Source organism: Stenella coeruleoalba, assembly GCF_951394435.1.
Source record: "Stenella coeruleoalba genome assembly, chromosome: 6".
NCBI classification, from domain to species: domain Eukaryota; kingdom Metazoa; phylum Chordata; class Mammalia; order Artiodactyla; family Delphinidae; genus Stenella; species Stenella coeruleoalba.
The window spans coordinates 83253185-83279881 of record NC_137151.1 but is presented as its reverse complement, the minus strand read 5'-3'; the positions used below and the strand labels follow the sequence as shown (position 1 = coordinate 83279881).

At 34.8% G+C, this 26697-nt stretch overlaps 1 long non-coding RNA gene across 2 annotated transcripts in view; it reads left to right on the top strand.

Annotated features, from left to right (window-relative positions):
• The window catches only part of LOC307188225, a 291691-nt gene that overhangs the window by 185884 nt on the left and 79110 nt on the right, over positions 1-26697 (top strand). The gene's annotated exons all lie outside the window — the stretch shown is intronic.

The following is a 26697-nucleotide window of genomic DNA, read 5'->3' as shown; positions in this document are numbered from 1 at the left end:
TCTTATTCCTTTTTTCTTCTAGCTTTCCCTGGTACAACCCTTCCCTGCCCTTACCTCTCATCTCCTTTAGTCCACTTTTATGTTATTTTCCTCAGAGGTTACACAACATGATAGGATTTTTTTAATGAACGTTTTATTGAAGTATAATGTACATATAGAAAAGTGTTATATCTTTTATGTACAATACACACAATAAATTTTCTCAGAGTGAACAGACCCATGTAGTCAGGAGCCAGATAAGTAAATGAAACCATTTAACAACCCAGAAAGCCCCTCTGTGCCAACATCCAACCCATCTCTTTTCTCCTTCTCCCTCAAGTTAACCATTATTTTGATTTAGAACACTATAGATTAATTTTCCCTGAGTTTGAACTTTACAGAAATAGAAATACAGAGTATGTACCAACAACATGATATTGACGTCTTTTGCTCAACGTTATGTTTGTAAGGCTTTCACTTAACTGCATATAATTATAGATCATTGATTCTCATTGCTGTATAATTATAACCGTAAAGTTATTTATCCATTCTGTTGTTGATACACATTTGGGTGGCTAATGGTTTTTGGCTATTAGGAATAAGTTCCGGTATGGCTGTTTTCATACATGCCTTTCGGTGAACACACACACACATACCTTCAGTACAACCTCATTAGCTTTTTCTAGATTTCTGGGCTTATTTCTGACCTGACTGCCTAGCTTGGTCTAGTATTCACAGAGACCCCACGAGTGAAGAGAATAATCTGAATTTGGAAAAACAGGAAGGGACTATAGATTAGGCAAGTGTAGTCCAGACTGGTTTTATACGTAAAATATTGTTCAAACATACCATTTTGTTGCAGTCAATCTTGTGTGTGAAAGAGTCTGGATGAAGAAAAGACTCTAAATTTGGATAAGAAAGAGGCCTTTTTAAAGATGGCTTTGTTTAGAAGTTCTTTTGGGGAAGGTTTCTTGTGTGCTAAGTCATTTGGAGAACTTTATTTTCTAATGAACACAAGATAGTAAGATATTATAGTACAGAACTGTCTCACAGGAGCACATTTTCACCTGGGATGACTTGGAGAAAACCCAGATATTTGTCCTTTTTGATTGAAATCTAGAATTTATTTATTATAGTCCTTGAATGTTACCCATGAACTATTCTGACATACATCGTGGGAATACTTGTGCTGGGTGAGTGAGGATTTCTCAGGGCAGGAGACTAGAGCAACCTCATGTAAAGTAGCTCTCAGGACCAATGCTGACTTACTCTGGTCCTGAGATCTGTTTTTCATATGCTCAGTGACGTTCTGCATTCGGCCTGAAGCAGAACTGTACTTTTGGAATTCTGGGAGGCTTTCTACTGGGCATCAGTGATTTCCTTTCCTAAACTACAAACACAACTGCCTCTTCTGAGGAGGAAAGCAGACAGATTTGCCTTGGCCAAAGTCCAGTGGCCCAGAGTCAAGCCCTTAAGTGCTTTTTCAAGTGCCCAGTCTAGGTTCTCTGAGGATTAGTCTGCTTGGTAGACTAAGAAGGAAATTACCCAATCATTTTTGTTCTGGCATTTATTAGTACGCAGATGTTTCTTTTGAGTTTGTAGGAGAACAACCTTGAATTGGCACTTTTCCTGGTTAGGAGGATACAACTGGTAGAAGGTATGAAATATTCTTCATTTACCTAGAAGTATTAGAGGATATATTATGAAAAGTCATACTTAATAATATTTTTATCCATTAACTGTTCCTTATCTTTGCTATATAATAGTGTTTCTAACACTATTTCTAACTCTAGCAAAAGCTTGGAATTCACAGGTGTTTGTTCCAATGTTTCTTAGTATGTGGACCACGCCTCCAGTCCTATTATTTACAAATCTCTGGGGAAGGGGCCTAAGAATTTCCATTTTTATCAGTCATCTCAGATGATTCTGATGTACACTAATGTTTGTGGACATCTGGCTCAAACCCTAAAGCATACTCAGTTGAATTTATTCTACTAGTTAGAATCCATTTGAGAGTAAGAGGAAATTTAAATGGCAACAAAATGAAGGTAATTTACATGGATCAACTGAAATAGTTAAGCATTATTTATGCTCAATTCTAGTAATACTCTAGGAATTTTCTTCCAAAGCCTCAAGGCCATAACTCAGAATGTACTGAGTGTGGTGTAAGTGTCTCATGAACATGTTCATATTTCAAAACTAAATGTCCTTTGAGTCTTGAATAAATCCACATTATAGAAAATTTTATTCTATAGACAATGAAGTTATAGTGGGCTTCCAGCATTATGAGTTTGCCAAATTCTAGTCCAACTTTTATAATATTGCCATACACTATTTTTCACCCTTGCTGCCATAGAGGAGCAGATGGGGAGAGAAGAAGATGAAAAAAGTAAATGAATTTTTCTTAAGAACATGATCTATTAGAACGGGAAGCCCCTGTTTACAAGAGTCAAGAGCTGCTCCTGTCTAACTTTCATGTGCCTTCTTTTTTTCTTTACCTAATTGTAAGCTTATCTAATTACATTTCTTGAATAAATACCTTTTGATAAAGAGGTTGTAATGTTTGGATATAAGCTTCATACCAAACATGTACTTTCAGTGTTAATGTTAGCCTGACTATATCTTTTTCTCTTTAGCATTTCTTTCTTCACTCTCCCCTGCCCTTCCACCCCCCAGCAAAAGATAAGATCTTAACCATATTCTGATCAGCAAAACAGAAACAAAGTTTTATTACTAGCACATGATACTATTCTCTAGGTTTTACTCTATTAAAAAAAAAATTCAGAATAACTTCTTCATACTTTGCTCAGATATTTAAGATACACTTTAGATTGCAACAAAAACATGATCCTGAGTAGAGTTAAATCATTCACAAACAAGCTGAACTTCAAACGGGTATATGCTGTAATTTTCATAATGTGGGGTGTTTAAGGGTATGAGTATTACGTTATCATCTCCATGTTAATTTTTGTTAAGCTATAGTATGACAGCATTTGGCCTTTGCTAATTATGCAAATGTGAGTTTAGGAACTTTATATTTTTAGTCACAATTCTATAAATTTCTATGGACTTAATCATTCATTCATTCAACAACTTATTTTAGAGCACCTCTTGTCAGTTAGCCACTCTTCTTTATACTGGGGATACAATGGTGACCAAAACTGACAGAAAGCACTGACGTCATAGAGCTTATGTTGTAGAGGGAGGAGACAGGCAATGAAAATAACAAATGTGAATAGTAAGTTAGAAAGAAATAAGTGCTATGGAGAAAGTGAGCAGGGTAAGAGAAGTGGGGAGGGCTGGGTGATGATCCTCATGGTTATGATTGCACTTACCTACCCCAGAGCATCAGAAATAACATTGGTATGCCAAAATATTGTTTGCATTGGGTCTTTCACTTTATATACGATAGCTGCCAGTGGTTTATTTCCTAATTTATAACCAAGATTACTGATTTGTTTCTAGAATCCCCTAAATTCAAGATCTTCCTAAAATATGTCCTTCTCTGAGAGTCTATTTGGAATGTGAGCGAAATTTGACTTAAAAAGACAAATTGTCTCTTTGTACTGGCTACTGTGGGAGTGATCGGCATATTAAAACCCCTGTAGAAAATTAGTCCTTGTCTTTTTTCTTGAATGCACGGAATTAATGTTAAAGTTGTAAAGTTAAAGTACAGTTAACATAATTTTGAAAGAATAATTTTCAAACAAATTTGAGTTGTCTCACTAAGAAACTTTCTCACTAAGAAATTAAGTGACTTTGGAAAATGACTAAGCCTCTGGGAATCTTTACATACTTACAATGAGGAAGGAGAAAATTGGGCAACTAAAGTTATCTTTAAAGTCTTGTGATAAGATCTTAACACAACATGGAGTAAATGGCTCCAGTGGTGGTCACGGAGGTGATACCCTGATCTCCCTCCGGAAGTCTCCTTCGTCTTCCTTTTCGGGTTGGGTCTCAGCTGCAGAGTCTCCCCACCTTGGGTCACGTCCTTCTTGAGGCAGCCCACGACTAGTGACATCCAGGCAGAGTAAAGGTTTACCATTTCAGCCCTACGGGGGCCATTGTAATGGGCCACACTTGTTCTACACAGAACTGGCCACGTAATTTGCGGAGCCCAGCACAAAAGGAAAATGTGGACCACTTTTTTCAAAATTTACTAAGAATTTCATGAAGATGATGGCAGAGTAAGGAACCAAGTGCGGGATGCTTCTGCGAGTGGGGCCATCTGCGCACGTGCCGAACGCAGGCTTTCCCCTGCCCCCAAGTCGACCCTGGCTCCACAGCCCCGCGTGTTCCAGGCCCAGGAACATGGGACTTACGTTGCAGTTCAACCTGGATTCCAAGCCCATTCTTGTGCTTGCTAGTTGTGTAACCAAGCAAGTTGCTTACTTTTTCTAAATCTCAAATACTTTATAATAAAAACTTTAAACTACGTACTTTTCAGATTCACTTATAGCTCTAAATACCATGACATGAGCAACTCTGCTGTCATTCAGTTTTATCTAAGTTATATCCAAATGTTTTACAGTAATTTCCACTTTCCTACCTAAGTCATCATGAATGTGATTATTCATCCATTTCGTTTTTGTCCTTACACAGGGGTACTTCCAGATTCTGTGGGTCCTGAAACTTATTCAATTTGAGAGGTCTTGTATAAGAAAAAGACTATGAAATCAAAAATACAAATTTGGTATGTGTGTTAGTATTTACTTAGAATGAAAGAAGTAATAAATTTAAATATAAAAACCTGACAAATGCCATAAATATAGAAATTTTTTTTCAACCCAGTTTTAACCAATCTTTTTAAAGTTAATGTTTTTGGCTTCTACTAGCATACTTTTTTCATGTTATATTTGAATTTTGGTATGATCAATAATTATGAAAAATATACACAACTAACCTAAAATTAAGGCATAAAGAAGAGCAATTTAAGTGCATTTTTAAATGGCTGCACTTTCATATTGAGCTTTGCATTTGCACTTTATATGCTGACTGATGCATATGTGCACGGTAGTTTTGTTATTGGAATACTAGCTTTTTCAAGCAATTTTGCTGCATTGGTGGAATTTTGCATTTTGTTTGCTCTGAAAGCACCAGACTGTCAGAATAAGATAAAACAGATATGCTAAAATATAATCCAATACACTGATATGCATAAAGCAAGCATTTTCACACCCTGAAGTACTTCCTGTTTTTACTACTGTTACAAATTGTATTCTATAAGTAGAGGTAACTGACAATTCTATTTAATGTGCTTCCCACCGAAAAACAAAAAGAATGTATGGTTTATTTACAATTGTGTGCACTGTCTCATCAAACATGACTGACAGAAGAGAACTTCTATCAATATATATTTTGACTAGGCATCAGTGAGAACCTAATGCTCCCATTCAGTTGCACACAGCTGATGACTGGAAGAATTTTCCACAGACTAGTTTCTGGTTTCACACATTTCAAATCTTGTATTTTCTCCACTACCTATATATTTTCATTACAAGGCACATTGGATATGTTCATGTTAATAAATAAATTTTAGTCTTGAACCTTTGTGTTATGATGCTGGATCAAGTCAGCGCTCTGGGTAGGTGTATTTCTGGAAGCTATCCCTACGCTAGGCCTGCTAGCAGTATCTTAACTATATGTGGAATGGACTGTGAACCACATAAATATACCACACCAAATCAAAAATAAATGTATCCCCAACTCAGCTTCTTAGTTGGATCCCCAAAATGCCTGTGGCCTCTCCAACACTACTGGACCATGAGGGGAAGTGTGACAAAGAGGAATTCAGATGGAAAGTGACCTTAATTGATTACAGTTAAAATAGCTTATCTTTGTAGATTTTACAAAAATATGATTATGTGTACAAATTGCTAGGGCACATCCTAGAGTTCAGGAGGGTAAATCTACTCAGCTCTTACACTGATTACCAACATGGTCCTCTTTAAGGAGTTCCTGATTTCCAGTATTGGTGTACTTGTGGGACAACAGGATGCTGATGCCATTCTTATTTCAGGAAGTAAATAAATGCAAAGACTGTATGGAGCTGTTCAGTATCATTTGTAATTAATGAATCTTCATTCTTAAATAACAGGTGTTAATTTTTTTTTTAAGAATTATTTTATTATATCAAGCAGGTCCAATGCAGTATTGTCACATAGATGCTTGCCGTCTGTTTCCCCCCTCTCTTCTTTTTTACACTCTTTCAAGGTAAATTTCATCTATTTCTTCATGTTGGTCCTCATTGATCAGTGAAATATCCATGTGTCTGCCCATGCCTTTCCCTCCAGCTAATTTAGATTTCATTAGATCCATTCAATAGTAATAAAAATGTACATTTTCCAGTATACACAATGTATCAGAGACAATGCTAAGGTCCCAGAGTATTACTGAATTTATTTAATCCTTAATAACACTCTGAAGTATTGTTACTGTTTTCCCTATTTGAAGAAATGGAGACAGAGAAAGCCTAGATAATTTACCCAAGTTTACACAGCTAGTAAGTGTTCAGAATTAGAATTTAGAGCTGCATGACTCCAGATTTGTGATCTTAACATATTATACCATATTATTTGTTTAGAATCCAACTATCTGCTCTTTAATGTGACTACTTTTAATCTGATTAATTTATCCCAGTGACATGTACAGTATAATCTTTACTGTAGCAAAGTGTAACTATAATCACGTTATAGCTTTTTGTTGTGTTGTTTACATACTAGATCTTGAGATCCCAAGGCAGCAGGTATTTAGTTTTCTCATCTTTGAATTCTCATCCCCTAACTCCTAGAGAAAAGAATACTGAATGAATGAATGAGTTAGTTAATTGTTGAATGAATCTAACAGTAGCCAGTAGAGATTAGTGGCTTGATCCAAAAGGGTCACATTGTCTATAGAGAATTTTACAAAATGAGCTACTGAAACTTGGTCGGCTTTATATTATCAGCCTCCACTGGCAATTCTAAACAATGTCAATGACAAAATAAACCGCTCCACCTGGAGGGATCACTCTCACTGTGCCACCTCCTCCTCTAAGCAGTTGATCTCAAATCGGGTTGCTGGAGTTTTCAGTGATTACTTGCTGGCAGTTGTTTGGGGATTGTCTTGTTGGTCAAGTCCTCTTGGCCTCCCTTGATTTTCTCTTGCACAGCTTCCCATCTCTTGCAGGTTTGAGGCTGTTGGTGGTTTGTTCCCACACATTTGTATATTGCCATCTAGTTTTGTTGTAAATGTTGTCCATGGGTTTTTGGTTTTACTCTCTAGCTCTTCTGTCCATTCTCATATAGGTTTTCTGGAATATCCAAAAACTCTGCTGTCTCTACTTCTGTCATCTTCCCCGAATCCCCCTGCGTATTTTCATTTTTAATCTTTGTTGATATGAAATGTGAGAATGGTTCCTCATTGTTTTTAACTTTTTATTACTTGATTTTTAGTAAGCCTGATAATTATTTTATTATGTATGTATTTATAATTGGCCATTTGTATTTTTTCTTTTCTATATGGACTGTTTTGCTATTTTTCTATTGGAGTCTTTGCCTTTTTCTTAATATGTAAGAACTCGTCTTAAGATATAAATCTTAATTCTTGTCTATCACATAACAATAATAATAATTTTTAACAGTGTGGCATTTATCATCTAAATTTATTTTTACATAATATAGTTTTAAGTGAATAAATTTCTCAATTTTTTTCTATGTTGTTTTGGGTTATATTTAGAGAGACCCATTAACACAACATTGTAAATTAACTATACTTCAATAAAAAAAAAAAAAACTGGAGAGACCCACCCACTGGTTGGTAAAGAGCTTGGTAAGTTTTACTGATGAACAATATTTAATTAATGTCAATTTAGGGTGAAAAACAATGAAATCTTAGAAAGTAGTACATTTTCTTAATGGGAAATGGTCCCAAACAGTGTTATTCCTATTCATAGATGATTTCTACATGTTCTGATCTATTAAACAAAAAATAACTAAGGTTTTTGCAGTGCCTCATTATTTAAAGACTCCTTTCACTTATATAATTTGAGCCTCACAATAATTCACATTCTTAGAAAAATAACTGCCTAAAGTCAGCAGCAATGGATTTCTTTTCCAAGTGAATTCTGCCTAATTATAAATCTCTCTTGTTGTTAAGGGATCTGAAGGTCAGTATTAGCAACTAGAGTAAAAAAAGAGTCATGGACAAATTAGTTAGCAGACATTTGCCAGGAAATGGATTGTTTGCAGATTACTTGGCAAATCCCTGTAAACAAGCAAATCTGCCCCCCACCCCTTTACTCTGCTTGCTCTGCTTTACTCTGCTTGCTCTTTTCCTGCTTGCTCTGTTCCAAAGAAGCAAATGTTTAGACACATTTGAACCATCAAAACTAGCAGTTTCTACTAATCTGTACAAAAAAGTTATAAAGACCAGATGATATTTAAATATTACCCATTTTTTCTATAGCTAACAAGATCTTTATATTTTAAAAGTATTAAAGAAGATCACCCTTTTATAGGGTTTTTTCTGTTTGGTATTAAGTTAAAAGTTTAAGAAAACTGTAAAGCACTTTTATGAGATTTGGAGAGTTATTTCTTGAATAGCATTTTTTTTTTTTTTTTAATGTCTCTAAGTCAAAGTTCCTATGATGCTGCAATTCTGGTGAGTCAGAAACAAACCATATTTGGACTTTCAATTTTCTCCTTTCCTGGCTTCCTCTATCTTTTTTTTTCAAGCTCAACAAATGTAAAATATTTTAATCAAGTGAAAACAGACGAAATGTGACTCATTCTACTTCATTCTACTCGACTAGGGATTGGCTTGCTGATGTCATCCCATTCTCTGCTGCCAAATCATTCTAAGGCAAAAAATCAACCAAGGGGATCCTGCATTTCAGTGCAGGAACTAAAGCATTGTTTTAAACTCTCTTTATCTCCCCTTTTCCTCTTTTTTTGTTTCCTTTTAAAAAACCTCTTGAATAATTTCATACTTTGCTTGTGTGTCATACCACATATATTTCCTTTCATCCCCTGTGTCTCCATTCCACTGCTTAATATATATTTCTTCTGAAAACTGTTTGCTATGCTTTATGTAGGAAAAAGAGCCATAAGATTTATACTTAGCAGCTTGAAAACTCTGCTCACTCTCTTTCTATAGCCTCCCTTTCAGGGCTGGCATTACTCTCTGCTTTTATGACTTTATCTAACATCTTTATTCTAAGAGCTCTGAAAACTTTACCTTTTTACGAACCATTTTAAAGGACCTGACTCAAATTCAGCTTTCAGCTGACAGCACTCCTCAGATGTCCCACAAACATCTTTAACTCAAAACATTCAGAATATTCAAAACTGAATTAATTATTCCTACTGGGCACCCAAACCTGATTTTTAAAATAATTTTTCATTGTTAATATTAATAGCTTCATCGTTCACCTACTCACCAGAACTATGTCGCTGAAGTATTTTTTAAACTCTTCCCTCTCCATGATCCTTCCTATTGAATAAGTGTTCAAATACTATTGCTTTTTTCTCAGAAATAACTCAAGAATTCAGTCCCTTTTTAATTGTTAAAAGGAAGGACTTTGGAACCAGGTTTAAATCCTGTCTCCACCACTACTATCTGTGTGACCTAGCCTGTTAGTTAAAACCTCTCTAGGCCCCAGTTTTCTGTCTATGAAGAGGAAATAAGTGTAGTACCTATATCATAGGGATTATGGATTTAGAACTGTACTTGGTATATTGTAAAGTACTCCATAAATATTAGTTATTATTATTTTCATCATTATCATCTTCATAGCTTCACTCACTTTTATCTCTTGTCTAGAGTATTGAAATGGTCTCTTTAAAAAATTAATTAATTAAGTTTTGGCTGCATTGGGTCTTTGTTGCTGCGCACGGGCTTTCTCTGGTTGCAGTGAGTGGGGGCTACTCTTCGTTGAGGTGTGCGGGCTTCTCACTGCGGTGGCTTCTCTTGTTGCGGAGCACGGGCTCTAGGTGCACGGGCTTCAGTAGTTGTGGCACACAGGCTCAGTAGTTGTGCCCATGTCCCCTGCATTGGCAGGCGGATTCTTAACCACTGTGCTACCAGGAAAGTCCTGAAATGGTCTTTTAAGTAGCCTTCTAACTCCAGTTCTTACCACTCAATTTCCTAATCTGAGTAAAGTGTTTATGTAGGTGAGGGTCCAGTCAGAACAACAGAAGTTATACTAAGTGTGTCAACATTGAGAGTTGAAAAGGTATTGAATAATATTTATTAGAGGACTAAAAAAAAAAAAAAGAAGTAACCAGAGGAATAACTGCAGAAGCTGCTACCACTCCTAAGGCTGAGGAAAGAGAGGCATGAGGCTGGGGTTTTCAGAAACTGGATGAATAAAGGAAAGGCCCTGTGAAAGGGACTCAGACTTGGGGGAAAGGGCACTACCTGGAAGGTACTGGTACCGCCAAGGGGCCTCATGAGGAAGGTTTGGGAGAGCCAAAAGAAGCCCGAGTGCCATGGTAGAGTGACTGACAAAATCATGAAGCAACCAGAAAGGAGACAGTCCCTTGTCCCTTTTCCCAGTCTTCTAGTTTCCCTCTACAGTCCCCTGTTGACAGAATCTAACAGAACCAGCTGGCAAAAGAGAGTTATTTGCATAGTTCCAGCACTAGCATCCCAGGAGAGAGTATAGAAGGATGTGTTGGAGATGAGAGTCAGTAACTTAATAACCAATACTGTATGCTTTCTGAAATACAGACAATCTGTCCTCCTCAATTTGAAAACATTCAGTGGCTCCTCGTTGCCTAGAGTTTTAGACTCCTCACTCTCTGGTCAAAATCTACTTTTTCAGCTCGTTTCTCAATCCTCCCTTTCTTCCCTTATTACTATCCCCACCCCACCTCCTAACTTCCAGCTGCATCTTCACCATGCCCTTTACTGTGCAGTCCTTGATTCATTCTCCTGAAACATTTAATACTTCCATTGTCTTAGTCTGTTGCCTCATCTGACTTTTCTTATATTTTGACAAAATTGTGTCCATCCTTTAAGAGTCAACTCTTCCATTAAACTGAGTTCCAGACAAAATTATTGACCCATTCCTCGGTACTTCCATAGATTATCTGTTCATTCATTCAAATCAAGTGTGTATTGACTCCATATTATGTTATAGACATTGTGCAAAGCATCGTACATACAATGATGAACCAAATGCTCTTGGTATTTGCTACATGGAGTTTCCTGAGGAAATGATTTTTGAGCTGGGATTGGAGGGAACTGGGATTGAGACATCTAAGAGAATTGAGAGGACTGTTGTATAACTGAGTGTGGAGGGTAGAAGTACGGGCTAACTGGAAAAGTACATTGACACTCTATAGCATACACATTCTAATCACAGTCCTAGGAAGAGAGGAGAGGAAAGAGAAAAAGACAATGGCTAAGTTTTTAATAACTTCAACACTTAAAGGCTAAGTCAAGCAGAATGAGTAATCAGAGAGGCAGGATTAAAAACAGAAGCAGTGAGAAAAACATTTCAAAAAGATGGAGTAGCTACAGTGTTGAATGCTGCTGAGGTTTAGTAAGATGAGCATGCAGACTTTTGCACTGGACTTAATGACCTCATAGTGATCATAGCAGATCTTTTTCAGTGGAGCAATGGCACCAGCACATAGAATAGAGTGAAGAATGAGGGAATGAAAACGGAGACAGCTAATGTAAAAAACTTGTTAAGAGGAATTTGACTTGAAGAAGAAAGACCCAGGGCACTTATTTTGTTGTATTATTTTCCAGCTTTTCTAACCAGTACAGTGTGTACTTCCTGCAGGCAACTTCTATAAACTTAGCACTTAGACCAGAAACTGGCACCTACTAGATGCTTGTTAAGGAGTTGTATGACTGATGAAGATTATTAAAGGGAGTTAATTAAACTGTAGAATAACAGAGTGTCTTAGTCTGTTTGGGCTGTTATTGCAAAATACCACAGACTAGGAGCTTATAAACAACAGAAATTTATTTCTCACAGTTTTGGAGGCTGGAAATCTGAGATCAGTTTGCCTGCATGGTCACCGTCTGGTGAAGGCCCCCTGCTGGGTCACAGACTTCTTGTTGTATCCTCACAAGGTAGCAAGGGGCTAGGGATTTCGCTGGGGCCTCTTATAAGGGACTCATTTCATTCATGAGGGCTCCACCCTCATTACTTAAGCACCTCCTGAGAGCCCCACCTACAAATACCATCACATTTAGGGGTTAGGATTTCAACATATGAATTTGGGGTGGTTATGCACATTCAGATCATAGCACAGAGCAAGCTTTTTGTGGCTTAGGTTTAATAGAATAGAAGCTAAAATGTTTGTTAATTTTTTTCCTTGAGTTATTTTTGGCCTAATTTTGAAGATATGTTTCAATGATTCAAAAACATCTTGCATATTAAAAGGTAAAAATAGAAGTTAGAGGAATTGATTAGAAAATAAAGCCAATTTTTTGAAAATAGCACAGTGCAATAAACTTCACAACTCTAATCCACATTCCTGTTAAGTTTGAAAAGTCATAGGTGTACCCTAGTTTAATTCCAATTTAACATATGCAAGAAGAAAACTAAGCTTTGTTTGATCTGCAGTGGTATTACTAGTTTCTTTCAACATATATTCTCCAATGTTATAGGAGCAAGTATCTCAATTTTTGTCTTTAATTTGCATAAAATCCAAGTTTATGTTTACAAAATCACTTTTGCTATTTTTAAAAGTATAAATTTGAATTATGTGTAAAAAATATCTGCAATATTACAAGTCAATGGATTTTAATTTAGGCTTCCAAGTTTAATATCTCCTAGATGTTTTTATTGAATTGTTGCTCACAATACAATTGAAAACAAATTATCAGAGGACTTTGGGCCCAATTCTACACAAAATTTTCAAATATGTGATATTGTTATTAAAACCTTTCAGCGTCACCTTTCATAGCCTTGTCATCCCCTGTGGCTCTTCTTCCCTTCTCTGCTTCCCAGTCTTAAGCAACTTCCACAAAATTTTGTACTTCTTTGTTGAACTAACTCCCCTGAAGCTCCTTTCAGCATTTGCCTCAAGATTGGATACTCTTGCTCTTGCCATCTGCTTGTCTTATAATCACGTCCCTGGCCTTGACATATTTCTACCACTTGCCCTTCTTATGGAGTTCACCAATGAGCCTGAACTCACTCGAACCAGTTCTTTCTCTATTAATTTCCTATTATTGGTGTCATGTCAGGGGCTCATTATCTCTACACACCTCCTGTTATCCCTCCTCCGTGCCCTACTCAGTTCCTCTACTCCCAGGCTGTGATGTGACATACACACCTAGTAATCATTGGAAAAGTTTATTGGAGACTGAAGAGCTGCTAAGAGTAGTTTGTTTGGGGAAGAAAGGGAGTAATTGCTCTTTAAACAATTCATTTTGGGCAACTAGAATTTTGGTGGGATAATATGAAATTGGTGCTATATTATTACTTAAAATCTCCACCAATTTTGTAATAAATGTGATATCCTGATTCTAGCGTACTACACAAACTTGTAATTCACCAAAAAATGTTTATTACTTTTGCTAGCTAATGAATTATAGATCCCTTTTTAAACCTAGAGATCTTCTAGGAATTGTAAGAAATTAAAATATGAGTATAGACAACCAACAATTATTGACATCTACTATTGGCCAGATGTCTTACATGCAGTTATTTTACTAATCTTCATAATTATTTCACTATTTAGGGAGCATTATCTCCATATTATACACAAGGGAAGAGTGTCTCTATGAGACACAGGTAGCAAATATGGCATGAACACAGGTATCTAAGCCAAGGTCAACTGCAAACTGTGCTGTTTCTGAACATTAACATTCAGTTCAATTATTTTAGTAGGATCTAAATGTGGCCTATTGTCTCATTTAGAGACGTAATTTCCCATTGTAATTAAGAACATGGCATTTGGAATTAGATTTCCTGGGTTCTATCCCTTTTCTTCTACTCACCAGCACTGAGGCTCTGAGTACATCACTTAACATACCCAAGACTCAATTTTGTTATCTCTAGGTTAGGGATGGTAATGGTAAAAATGATAATAGTTCCTTTTTTCCAGGATTGTCTGTGCTAAATGAGATAATCAGTGTAAAGCAGTTAGCATGGTGACTGGTATAGAGTAAACATAAAGTAATAGTTCTTTTCTTAGTTTGGACATTTTGGCTTTTTTTTTAAAAAAAAATAGCTTTCTTCCCATTTGGCTAATAAAATAGGAAGCCAAAAAACCTATGTGTTTGAGGCAAGAGTTTCCATATTCCTTTGAGGAGGAATTGTGTTTCTTGGCTTCTTTATGGATGCCACAACCTGAAGGTGGGAGGTAGAGGTGACCATCAGTAAAATCCTTAAATGAAGCAAAGGTGACGTGTCATGGTGGTTAGGACAACAGTGTTAGGATTCTCTTTCCTCTTTCAGGATATGAAAAACTACAGAGAATGGAGAATTCTGCAGTAAGATGTGTAGTGGCTTTAATTAGTTTAGAACTCTGAAGTAAGACTAAGATCTACCAGTAGATAAATACCAAGACCTGGGGTTCTAAATAAATGGTAACTATTTTACCACTTTTCATCCCACTATTTTAAACCCATAGCAGACATAATTAATCTAACACAGCATTCTTTCCTGTTAAATTCATAGATTTGTTCTCAAGCTCTTCCCAGTAAAATGATGCAGGTAGTCATCATAAATCCATCAAGAGTCAGCCCACAGGATGAAACCTATTTGTAGTCTTTGTGGAATGTTCACTTTTTAAATAGTATTGGGACAAGGAATCTAGAGGGAAAATGAATTAAAGTAGGGAACCATCCTAGTGTGGTGAGATTAAAGTTTAAAGATAAAATGAATTTGATAATTTGAAAGTAAGTCTAAGTCAGTTCAATAACAATTACCGAAACACAAACTGGTCTAAAACTCTAAATGAGTAGGGAGTTAGACACACATGAACATGTAATTTAGAAGCAAGATAGGTTATAGTAGGTGGTGATTAATTAGTCCAGAAAGAAGTCCTAAATATTTTCAACAGTGGGAAAAGTAAGGCACTAAGGGGACATTCAGTCATTATTCATTCAGCAAACATCTTTGGACAAAGCCCTACTTGGTAAATAAAAAGGTGCTTCTTTTTCATTTTTATTTTTGAAATGCTAAAGAGACCTAGACTTCTCCATAAAATAGCATAATTTACTAAATTGGAGACTTAAAAGTGTGTTATGTGAAAATGCCTCATTTTTTAGACAGGGATAGTCATGGACCAAGTTCAATATTATTCTCAGTATTTCAGTATTGCTTTTCAGAATTTCAATGTGAAGTATTTCAGTTGTATTAAAATTTTCATACATATGTAAATTATATATTCAATTAAGTCTCTTTTAGGTGAATGGGTCACTAGCTCCTCTGGAGTTTGCCTGTGTTACATTTGAGGAAAATAGTAAAATATCTAAATTGGAACAAGAACTGTACCCATGTAAGAGATGACCCTCAATATTGAAGATGGAAGTACTATGTTACAAATGACATGGAGACAGAAATACTTAATACAAGTCACTTATTCTATAAAAATTTTTAAAATACTGTTCTCTAAACTTGCTGATACATTACAACTTTGGATCTGGTTTTATGTCTGATTCAGCAGTTTTAGAAACAGTAAAAACTCGGCATACAGATGTGTTCCTGTTTGCACAGACTTCAAATCTGCCAAAGCAAATACTGGTCTGCTCCCTGTAATTCTACCACGCCACCAGAGCTTCTCCTGTATTTATGGGATGGGTGTGTTGATTGTAAGTTAAAGCTCTGGTGTTTGGTTCTTGATTACATTGTACTTAAGTTCATTCTATGTTTTTTTGGTTGGAACTTGAAAGCAATGACACTTTTAGATTTGGAAGAGTGCAAAGAAATAAGGCAGGGCAATTATATTATGGTCATGATATATCCTCATTATATATCCTTGACTTGTACACATGTTTGAAGAACTCATATTTTCTCTTGTTTCCAAAATATACCTTTAAAAACTCCATTTCAGATTTATACTTTATCTGTACTAGTGGGAAGTTACTGAACTTGAATTTTATTCTTAACATTTCCATGCTACTAGAGGAAAAAATATTTATCAGGGAAGAGGCTTGAAATCTATCAGTAATAATATTGTTCTAGAAATAATTGAGCTGTTAAGCAAAACTCTTTTGAGGAATAAAGAATTTCATTTAAATATTGGTAAATTTAAATGTAACAAGTAATGAAACATGAATGATTGAAATTGATCTTGAGAAAAGTTTAATAAATGAGCTTTATGTCTCTGATCCCTCTTTCCCTTCCCCTCATCCTCATTTCTACTTTCTGGCTGAATCTTCCACCAAAGATAATGATTTTTATGAGGATTCTCAAATTCATCATGCCCACCGTGAATGTATCATTTTCCTCAAAGTGAGTTATGGAATCTCATATTTTAATCTATCTCCTTAAATTTACCTTATATGTTTATTTATATACTACTCTTGTCATTTCTTTCTTTTGCTCAGTAGCTCTCACTTTTCTACATTAATTTTAAACCTGTAGAAATTAATTTCTACTGCTTCTGAATATGAAACCTCTGCTTGTTCACTTATTGCAACTTGAATAAATAAATGTTATTCCATCCTCCACCTTGCCTTGCACTTGTTCTCCTCACCTCTCTTCCACTCATTCTAAATCCAGCTTCTTCTCAAGACCCCGTCTCACAATCTGTGGCTTTTTAACTGCATAATTCAGTTGATTTACATTTCCTATGTCTTAAGTTTTAACATTGCATCTCATTCTTTTGATTTTTCTCCTATTTTTCTCTTTTCCTTTCTTATTTTTTCAGAGAGGGGGTTAGTGGTTTTGGTTTTTGTTTACATTCTACTCCCCCTCACCCAACTAGATTGTATTCTATGCATTTAACTTCTATTTTTAAAATTATCTTCCTAGTTTTTTACACATATATTAAAATTAACAGTCTAAAGAAGTTAATATCTTTAATCTCTTACCAACTAAAACAGCATCTTAAAATACTATACTCCCCAAACCCTATGTGTATGTGCATATACATTATATTTATAATGTTTATATATATAATATATTTATATAATACATAAAATACAATACAATGTATATAATATATATGTATTATATTATCTAATACATAGACTATGTATTATATATATTGTATAATACATAGAGTGTATATATTTATCATGTTATATTATACATTGTATACAATATAACTATATTACATATGACAATATGAAATGATTATATAATTTTAGTTTTATATTGTATTTATTAATCCATTGGAATTTTTAGAAATTGTTTTATATGGTCAATTATTATTTAGATTTACCCATATGTATACCATTTTTTCTTTGCTTGCATCTCAGATATCTTTTCTGAGATAACTTTTGTTTTCTTCCTACAGTATATCCCTAAAGTGACTTACACTGGTTTCTATTTTTGCTGTTGAGAAATTAGCTCTTAGCTTATTTGTTGTATATTTCACAATAATTTGCCTTTTTCTCATGCTGCTCTTATAATATTATGTCTTTGGCGTGCTGCAGTTTCAACACAATGCATTTATTTGTGAGTTTCTTTTTATTTATCCTGTTTAGGTTTTTAAAATTTCTGACTTTGAGGATCAGAGTAATTTTCAATTTTGAAAAAATTATTGGCCATTATCTTTTTGAATATTGACTCTCTTTCCATTCTCTTGAGTTTCTCCTTCTGGGATTCTAATTAGTTGTATGTTAGAACTTTCTTATTCTAACCTCTATATCTCTTAATGTCCCTATCATATTTCTTATTGTATTGTTTTTGTTAATATTCCATACTGGATATTTTCTTAAATTCTAATTTCCAATTTATTAATTTTATCTTTAGTTGTGTCTAGTATGTCTGCTTTTGGATTAACTGAGTATTTTGTATGATTTCATTTTATCTCCATTATGGACTTTTTATTAATAGCTGTTTTTAATATTTTGTTAGTGGTTGCTCTAGGGTTTATAATATACATTTTTAAATCAAGGTCAACCTTCACATGTAGTATTAAACTTTACAACAGTACATTTTCAATTCTTCTTTCTCATCTTTTATGCTATTTTTATCTTATAGCTTACTTTCCCATGTGCTATAATTGCTATTATTGTTGATTTAGGCATTCAGTTATATTTTAGGGTAAAAATGATAAAATAACATCTTTTATATTTACCATAATTTTAACCATTCCCAGATATCTTCATTTCTTTGTGTAGACCCAAGTTTCTGTCATATTCCTTTTGCCTAAATAATTTTGTAGTGCAGGGCTTCCAGTAATGAATTACCTCTGTTATTGTTTGTCTTAATAAAGTCTATATTTCTTTTTTGTTTTAAAAGATATTTTTGCTGGGTAAATACTTTTTGGTTTGCATTGTTTTTTCCTTCCCTACTTTAAAAGTGATATTCCACTTTCTTCTGTCTTGCAATGTTTCTGATGGGAAATCTGGTGTAATTCTTTTTTTCCCTTTATATATTATGTCATTTAAGCCTGGCTGCCTTGAAGATTTTATTTTCTATCTTTGATTTTCAGAAGTTTAAAGATGATGTGCTTGTTTGTTTTTCCTTTTTGGTATTTGTCTTGTTTGGTGTTCTCTGAGCTTCTTGAATCAGAGCCTTGTATATATTTTATTACTTAGATGAAGCTCTCAACCATTATCTCTCTAAATATTTCTTCTGTCCCATTGTCTCTCTCTTCTTGAGTTTGTTTTGCAACCCTATCTTCTTTTCATATTATTGGAATTCAAGCTGCTTGGCTCCCTTGTAACCTCACCTTTTTATGGGTTAAGGAAAAATTATGATTTTGAAGATTCTTTGGGTTTTACTTATTATTAGGATGGGAGCAATGCACTTATTAGCTTTCTACTTACTAGTTAGAAGCAAGAGGCCCTCTAGTTATATATTTCATTTTGAGATATATTTAATGGCTTTGAGCAATGAAAGATGTGAAAATTAATACATTTCATCTTCTTTCTACCTTCTTTCTTTTCCAACTCCTTAATTTGGATTAGTTTGTTACTTCATTTATTTGTTTGTTTGTTGTTTATACCATCAAACTTAACTTTTTTTTTTCCTTTAGCTAAATGTTTTCAGTTTTTAACACAATCTTTTCACATTGTGCCTCCATTTCATCAGCCACATCTTGATTGGCTGTTTTCATTATTGCAGATTTTTGTTTTAAAAGTATTATTTTGCCACTTTTCCTTCCCCTCAGTATTTTGTAGACATCACTTCATTTTGTTGTGGTGCTGAATATTACTGTGGAAAATTTTCAAGCCAATTTGATTTTCTTCCTTTGTATAAGACTTTTTCTTTAAACTACCTCAATACTCAGATCATTTTTTATTTACATGGAAATTCAGTAAGTCCGCTAAGATATGACCTTGTGTTGATTGTCCAGTAACAACTTTTCTTATGATATATATCTTCTTTTTATATGTGTATTAAAGATATTCTCTTTATTAAAAATGTTTTTTCTCTCATATGCTCTGTATATGTTTTCTGTTCCATTAGTTCTTTATTTTTTAATTGATTAATTTTTTCTTTCCTGTTTTAGAAATTTTATTTATTTATTTATTTTTGGCTGTGTTGGGTCTTCGTTACTGCATGTAGGCTTTCTCTATTTGCAGCAAGCGGGGGCTAATCTTCATTGTGGTGTGCGGGCTTCTCATTGTGGTGGCTTCTCTTGTTGTGGAGCATGGGCTCTAGGTGCACAGGCCTCAGTAGTTGTGACACATGGGGTCAGTAGTTGTGGCTCGCAAGCTCTAGAGTGCAGGCTCAGTAGTTGTGGTACATGGGCTTAGTTGCTCCTCAGCATGTGGGATCTTCCCGGACCAGGGATTGAACCCATGTCCCCTGCATTGGCAGGCAGATTCTTAACCACTGCACCAGCAGGAAAGTCCCCATTAGTTCTAGTTTTAAAATCAGGAGCACCAATTATGTATATATTGAACCTCTGATTTCCTTAGTCTTCCAATATCTATTATTATCTTCATATATTTTAATAACTGTATTATCTACCGTTTCATTTTTGTGTGAGTACCTTTAACCTGTTCACTATCTTTCTGCTTTCAGTAATAATTATTCCATTGCTTTTACTTTCAACTATGGCTTTCATTTCTAAATATTTTCATATTTATCTTCCATTTCCTTTCTGAGCACTTATAAACTCATTTTTCATCTCCTATAGACAGGTAAACTTTTTGACTCATAATTTATTATTAGTATAATTTGTTAATAAAAATATCACACACTAATTTTATTGACAGTCTGAAGAATTCTTTGTTTAAACTATGCCTCTGGTTTTTTTTTTCATGTCTTCTGCTATTCCTCTTTTACTTTTTGCTTGCATTCCTTTTCTCCTTTTATTTTTCAGTTTCTCTTTTTAATTTCCATGGTGGCATTAATGGGGCTGGAAATTAGCTGAAAGATAAAGTGGAGAAAAGAAAGTAGTAGCAAAGAAACAAACTGTAAGGGCCTGTCGCTTTGATTTGGATTTCTTATTTTGAGCACTCTTTCAGAGTGAATCTTCACTCAGTTTTCAGCATCCGTAAGATTGGCATGGCTGATAGTGATGTTTACAGTGAAGTTCTCCTTCCTACTCACCTGTCATTTCCCCACAGACTTTCTGAGCTTTGATCTGGTAAAATTACAGATCTTTTGATTAAGTGCTATGCTACCTCCTTATATAAATGTTATATATAAATGCAATAATTGAAAAAGGTAGAAATTATATGGCTAAATAACTACCATGTGGTGATATTGTATTGTAGCTGAGGGAATGGACTCTGGAGTCAAAGGTACCAGAGTCTGAAACTCTGATCTAACCACTGTCTTCACCTGATTATACTTAACCATTCTAGGCTTTGGTTTTCTTAACTTTGAACCTATTTCATGCATCATGTTTGTATTAAATGATATAAGGCCCAAACAACACTTAGTAGAATGCCTGGCACAAAAAGTATTCAGTACATTTTATTATTATTATTACTATGATTAATTTTTTGTTTTTATTATATCATTTTGCTTTTAACTACTAATTCCTTCTTACTTATAAATTTGCAAAATCCTTACCTACAAGTTGCTACAGCAAACATCTTCCTTAATCTCATCTGGTTCACCTTTTCTTAGTTATCGTTTTTCTTTTTCTCACCAGTATTCTTCCGTATCTAACACTTGGAAGCATTCTGTTTTTGATAGATTGTATATACCAGGATCCTGGCAAGAAACAGATGAGATCCTCTAGGGGCATAATAGAGGATGATGAATGAAAACATTTACAAACAAGTGGGAAGGAAAGTGTAGTCAACACCAATGGTAAAGCACCCAAGACCTGTGTTTATCATTCTTAGGCCTGGAAAAGGAAAAGAGGAGAGCAGTTTTTGGAACCTGGGGAGATGTTGCTATAGGAAAAAGCTACCCCACAGGAATGCAGCCATTTTCTAACCACAGCCTGGCAGGCGGGGCCCAGAGGAATAAATACTCTGACCTCATTCTCTTCCCGCTTCCCAGTCCCCTACTGTGCTTCCCAATGGCCGGACCATAACAGGCCAAACCAGAGGATGAGGCTGTCTGTAGGTATAACCTGTAAATGTCAGCCTCTTGGGGCAAAGAGATGTACAAAGAAAGATGGAGAATGAATCTGATGGGGCAAACGGAGAAAACAAAGTACATTTGTTGCTTTCTTTGGGAATTTATTAAATCAGGATAAATATTCTAACTGTAGAAAATTCTGTAGAGCCATATCTGTACATAATTTAGACTTTAAATTGAACATCTTTTTGACCTGAATTTTTAGAGTTCTGGCTCTTTTTTAAATTAGCCACTCTGCTTTGTGTTTTGAAATAAAAACAAGTAAACATACCTTTGTGGGTTGTTCTATATTTTAAAGAGAAGACAAAAAAACTTGACTAAATACTACCTTAATAAACCTTACTCTGTAGATGCTTATGGCATGATCCCATGGTTCATCCCTCTTGCTAACATTTATGAGATAGTTCTACATTTAAGTTTTTAATGACCACTTATATGTGGATTATATAAATTTTTGCTAAATAAGAATAGAATTAACAAAGTGCCCAATCTTGCTTTTTCATCATGGGCCTGCTCAACAATTCATGTTTATGGGACTCCAGCTCACAAAAATTTACAAAAAGAATTGGTCTTGCTTCTTTCTCTTGAACCATAATCTATTGAAAAGACAGAACATCATGTGAAAACATAATTTTAGAAAAGAAAAAATATTAACATGGCTGAATGAATGAATACATAAAGTAGTTGATTAATAAATTATAAATTAGAGTCGAGTTACTCTGAAAATAAAAGTCAACAACTCTCTCTTAGTTTCCAACTTGGAATCTAAAAACTGACTATTGCTGAAAAGAAAAATTAGTTTATATCTCAAGTTGAGAAATGGGTGGCCAGATGTTGACCATCATTTCTAATGATTGTTTATTTTTATCACTTATGTGTATCCCTCAAGAGGGCAATTTATATATGTTCTATAACAGTAGGTAAGGGGTTGATTTTCAGACCTTTAATTTTTTTCCATCTACTATTATGAAAGCAATTTCTGGATGATTAATTGACTTCTCAGACATATCATTAATAAATGGCTCTGGTCATTATGTGCCTCCCATCTGTCAACAAACCAACAATTAAAACTTTTTCAAGCTCCTCTCATTTTTCTAGCAAATCTTCTACCCTGCCTATCCTTTCTCACTGGATTTTTCCAAAAAGTGGTACCTGCTGCCATGTTTCCCCTTTTGCTATCCACATTTTATCCATTTAAGATGAGCTTCATACTGTTTCATTTTCATAAGGTTTTTGCTGATAACCAAGTAATCACAGATTGGTGGTAAAAGATCTCACTTTATTCCAGCAGCACTGCCAAAGATGAGTGATTGCCAGACTAGATTCTATACTTGAAAGTGTATTCATTATCTTTATATCTATATATATTATATAAAGATAATAATATTTATATATTCAGTGTCCATGTGGAAAACTGATGATAAAGAGTAATATACACTTCTTTCAGGTAAGAGTGATGTACTCCTAGATCTAAATATATATCTTATTAAAGGTCAAGTTTGCAGAATGAAAAATAGCAAGGGCCTATGAGAAATTTCTGCCACATAAAAGAACAGTAATCTGAAGCCTCTGGCCAAACTGGTCATCTCTGTTTCTTACGAATATCAAGCAGATCCTATCTTAATGCATTTGTATGCGTTTTTGCTGGAGTTTTCTTCCTCTGGTAATTTTCATGGCTAGCAACTTTTTGTCATCTAGCTCTCACTTTAAACATCATTAGTAAACTAACTAAACCTAAATAAACGTTCTTTTAAACCAATTCAACAGCTTTAACATATCTTTTCCTAACCACAACAAAGCACATGCACGTCTCCAGGTGTCTTATCCACCACCCAGAAACAGAGAATCTTTCCAGGAACTCTTTCTACCTTCCTTTATTTATAATATTGTAAATTGGGGAACAGCTTAAGTATCTGACAACAGGGGAATGGCTAAATAAGTTATAGATTGGACTATGATAGAATATGGTATAGTCACTAAAAGGGCTGTTCATAGAAGTTTTAGTATATCATTAAATGCTATCTCATAGTGTTAATTGGGAAAAAAAGTGGTACATCAAGCAAGAGATTACATGTAAAATGTATTCTCAAATGAAAAAATTTTGAAGAGAAATAAATATTGTATTAACAATGATTATATCAGGGATTATTAAGCGAAATCATTTTCTTTATACTTTCTGCATTTTCCCTTTCCTAGGGATGAGGGAAGCATATGCTACTCTTGTAAACGTGAAAATTACATACTAGATTAAAAATGTAGAAGACATGCTTAGATCATGGTGTAGAGCAGTGTTTCTCAGACTTGTGGTTTGGTCTCAGGAGCGCTTTTCACTTTTATAATTATCAAGGACCCCAAATAGCATTTAGTAGATTACACCTATTGATATTTATCATTTTAGAAATTAAATCTCAGAAATTTTTAAAAAGTTATTAATTCATTTAAAATGACAATATACCCATTTTATGTTACCATCAACGATGTATTGTTATAAAATAGTATGTACCAAAACAAGAACGTAATGAGAAGAGTGACATTATTTAAAATTTTTGCAAATCCTTTAAATGTCTGGCTTAATAGAATACAGCAGATTCTCATATTTACATCTGATTTCAATCTGTTGCCATATTTTGTTGTGGTTAAAGTATATGAAAAAACCTGGCCTTATACAGATATGTGATTGGAAAAGGGAAAACTTCACAGACTCACCCTTACCCCCAACCCCCTAAAAAAAGGAATGTCTTAGGAGCACCCAGGAGTACTTAGACCCTTCTCTGAGGTAGAGGAAGAACTGGAAGTCAGATCTAGGTTTGAGTCCTGCGTGGTTTACTTACTAGTGGTGTAATTTTGACATTTCATGAAACCCCACTGAACTAAATGTTAGTTATCTGTAAAATGAGATTTGTATCCCACTGTGCCATTGAGAAAAGTCATTGTCATTGTGGAACTCCTTTGCAGTATCAAAACAAAGACTTGAGATCCAATACATGTCATTTTTCTATTTTCTCTGTTTAATCAGATACTGTCATTTATAGTAGTAGTTATGTTTTCAGCTTTCATAGTCATAAATGGTAAAGGAATAATATTTTAATTCTGTGCATGACTTCTAAGCAAATGGAAAATCTGTCTTTTTTTTTTTTTTCAGAAGGCAGAAGGCTATCAAACTGTCCTTGTCATTATTCTTACCCATCCTGTGTCTCCAAACTCTTGCTCTCCTCTTAGCACATTCTGTTATATCAATGTTCAAGTTGGAAGTTCTTTCTGAGTTGAGGCAATCTAAATGGAACCCTGCCAAACCAAGGAATATTACATTGCTCACTTGTCTTGTCCTTTTACCCATTGAAAATACACTTTTAATGGCTAAAAATAACTTCAGTATCCGCTGTCCATTCTTAAGCAAAGAAATGAATAAGGTTTTTCTTAAACAGTCTATTTAATCACCTTTTAAGAGTAGTAATAATGAGAATGATAGCTTATATTTTATTAATTTTTAGAATTTATGAAGCTCATTCATGAATAGTCCCTGTAACAATACTTGGAAATATGGAGGGACATTTACTAACCCCTTTTGCAAACAAGGAACTGGGCTCTGATGATATGTGAGGTCCTCCTCAGGTCAAGAGGTTAATCAGAGACTGTCCCAGGACCAGAGCTCATGTTTCCCAAGGCCCAGTACTGCCAGTGATAATATTCTGTAGAACAAGATGAGTTTTTGTAGTTTTTTTTTTTTTAACCTAAAATCATTTTGATTATACTGGCTATTCATTCCCTCTTTTCAAGATTTGGAATTTGGAACTGTATTTATCTTTCCAGATATTTTAAAGGGCTAGTAACACTCGAGGGCTTAGATAAGATAGGGACCTACAGATGAGTGTTTTCTACTTCTCTTTGCTATGTTGACTCAGGCTTCTGAAAAACCACTTTCGAGTGAGCTTAGAAGATGAGATGAGGTTGCTATGTGAAAAACAGAATTCAAATCTATGTATGGTTACTGATTCATGCACATTTTTTCTTGAGCTATGTCTTCTTTTGGAAGCTAAGATATGGGTGTGGTTCTACAAGAAACAAAACCATGCCGAGTATTAGAAATGCTTTTATTTTTTGCTACAAGACTAAAGATGTGGGGATATTGGCAGTATCTTTCTGTGCCTCTCTAATGACAGAGAGTTCTGAAGAATCCAGTACAGTAGTTTATTAGTTTAGTGAAATCATTAAAAAATCATTGTACCCTGAAATATAATAATTACCATAGATATTATCTTGAAATACTGACTAGACCATTAAAAGATAAAGGTATTGTTAAGGTTGGGATTTATTGCAGTTAGCTTTTAAATATTTTTTGCCCCCTCTTCCCATCTCTTTTACTGTAAATACTTTATACCTTAAAAATATTAAGTTTTACCTAATAAGTTTTTAAGTATAAGTAAATATAAGTTTTACTTAAATACTTCATGCTTTTTAAAACATTGAGTTTTTACTTCCCCACTTTGTAGTGTGAAGTGGCCTATGATTTAACTCTGCTAGATTACCTTCAGTTTCTCTAAGTCAGTTGAGTGTTCTCCTGTGTGTCTTCCCTAACCTCCCTTCAGCCAATCTTTGTTGGAGCGCTATTCATTCTTTGATGCTCTGCTTAAATTCCACCACATCCATAACTTCTTTCCAGATTCCTCATGATTCTAAGTGCCTTTTTTTTTTAAAAAGAAGATGTTGGGGGTAGAAGTTAATTAATTAATTAATTAATTTTTGCTGTGTTGGGTCTTCGTTTCTGTGCGAGAGCTTTCTCTAGTTGTGGCAAGTGGGGGCCACTCTTCATCGCGGTGCGCGGGCCTCTCACTATCGCGGCCTCTCTTGTTGCAGAGCACAGGCTCCAGATGCGCAGGCTCAGTAGTTGTGGCTCATGGGCTTAGTTGCTCGGCGGCCAGGTAAGCCCATGAAGAACCAAGACTAGGTCCAATACATATTTGCATCCTCAAAGTAATCTCCTGACAAATGTGCATTGTATTGAATTGCATATAACTTCTGAAGCCACAACCTCCTCTTCCTTAAGTAAGTAAGATGGACATATTAGGATGAGCAAGGTATATTTGAAATGAGGGTTTTGC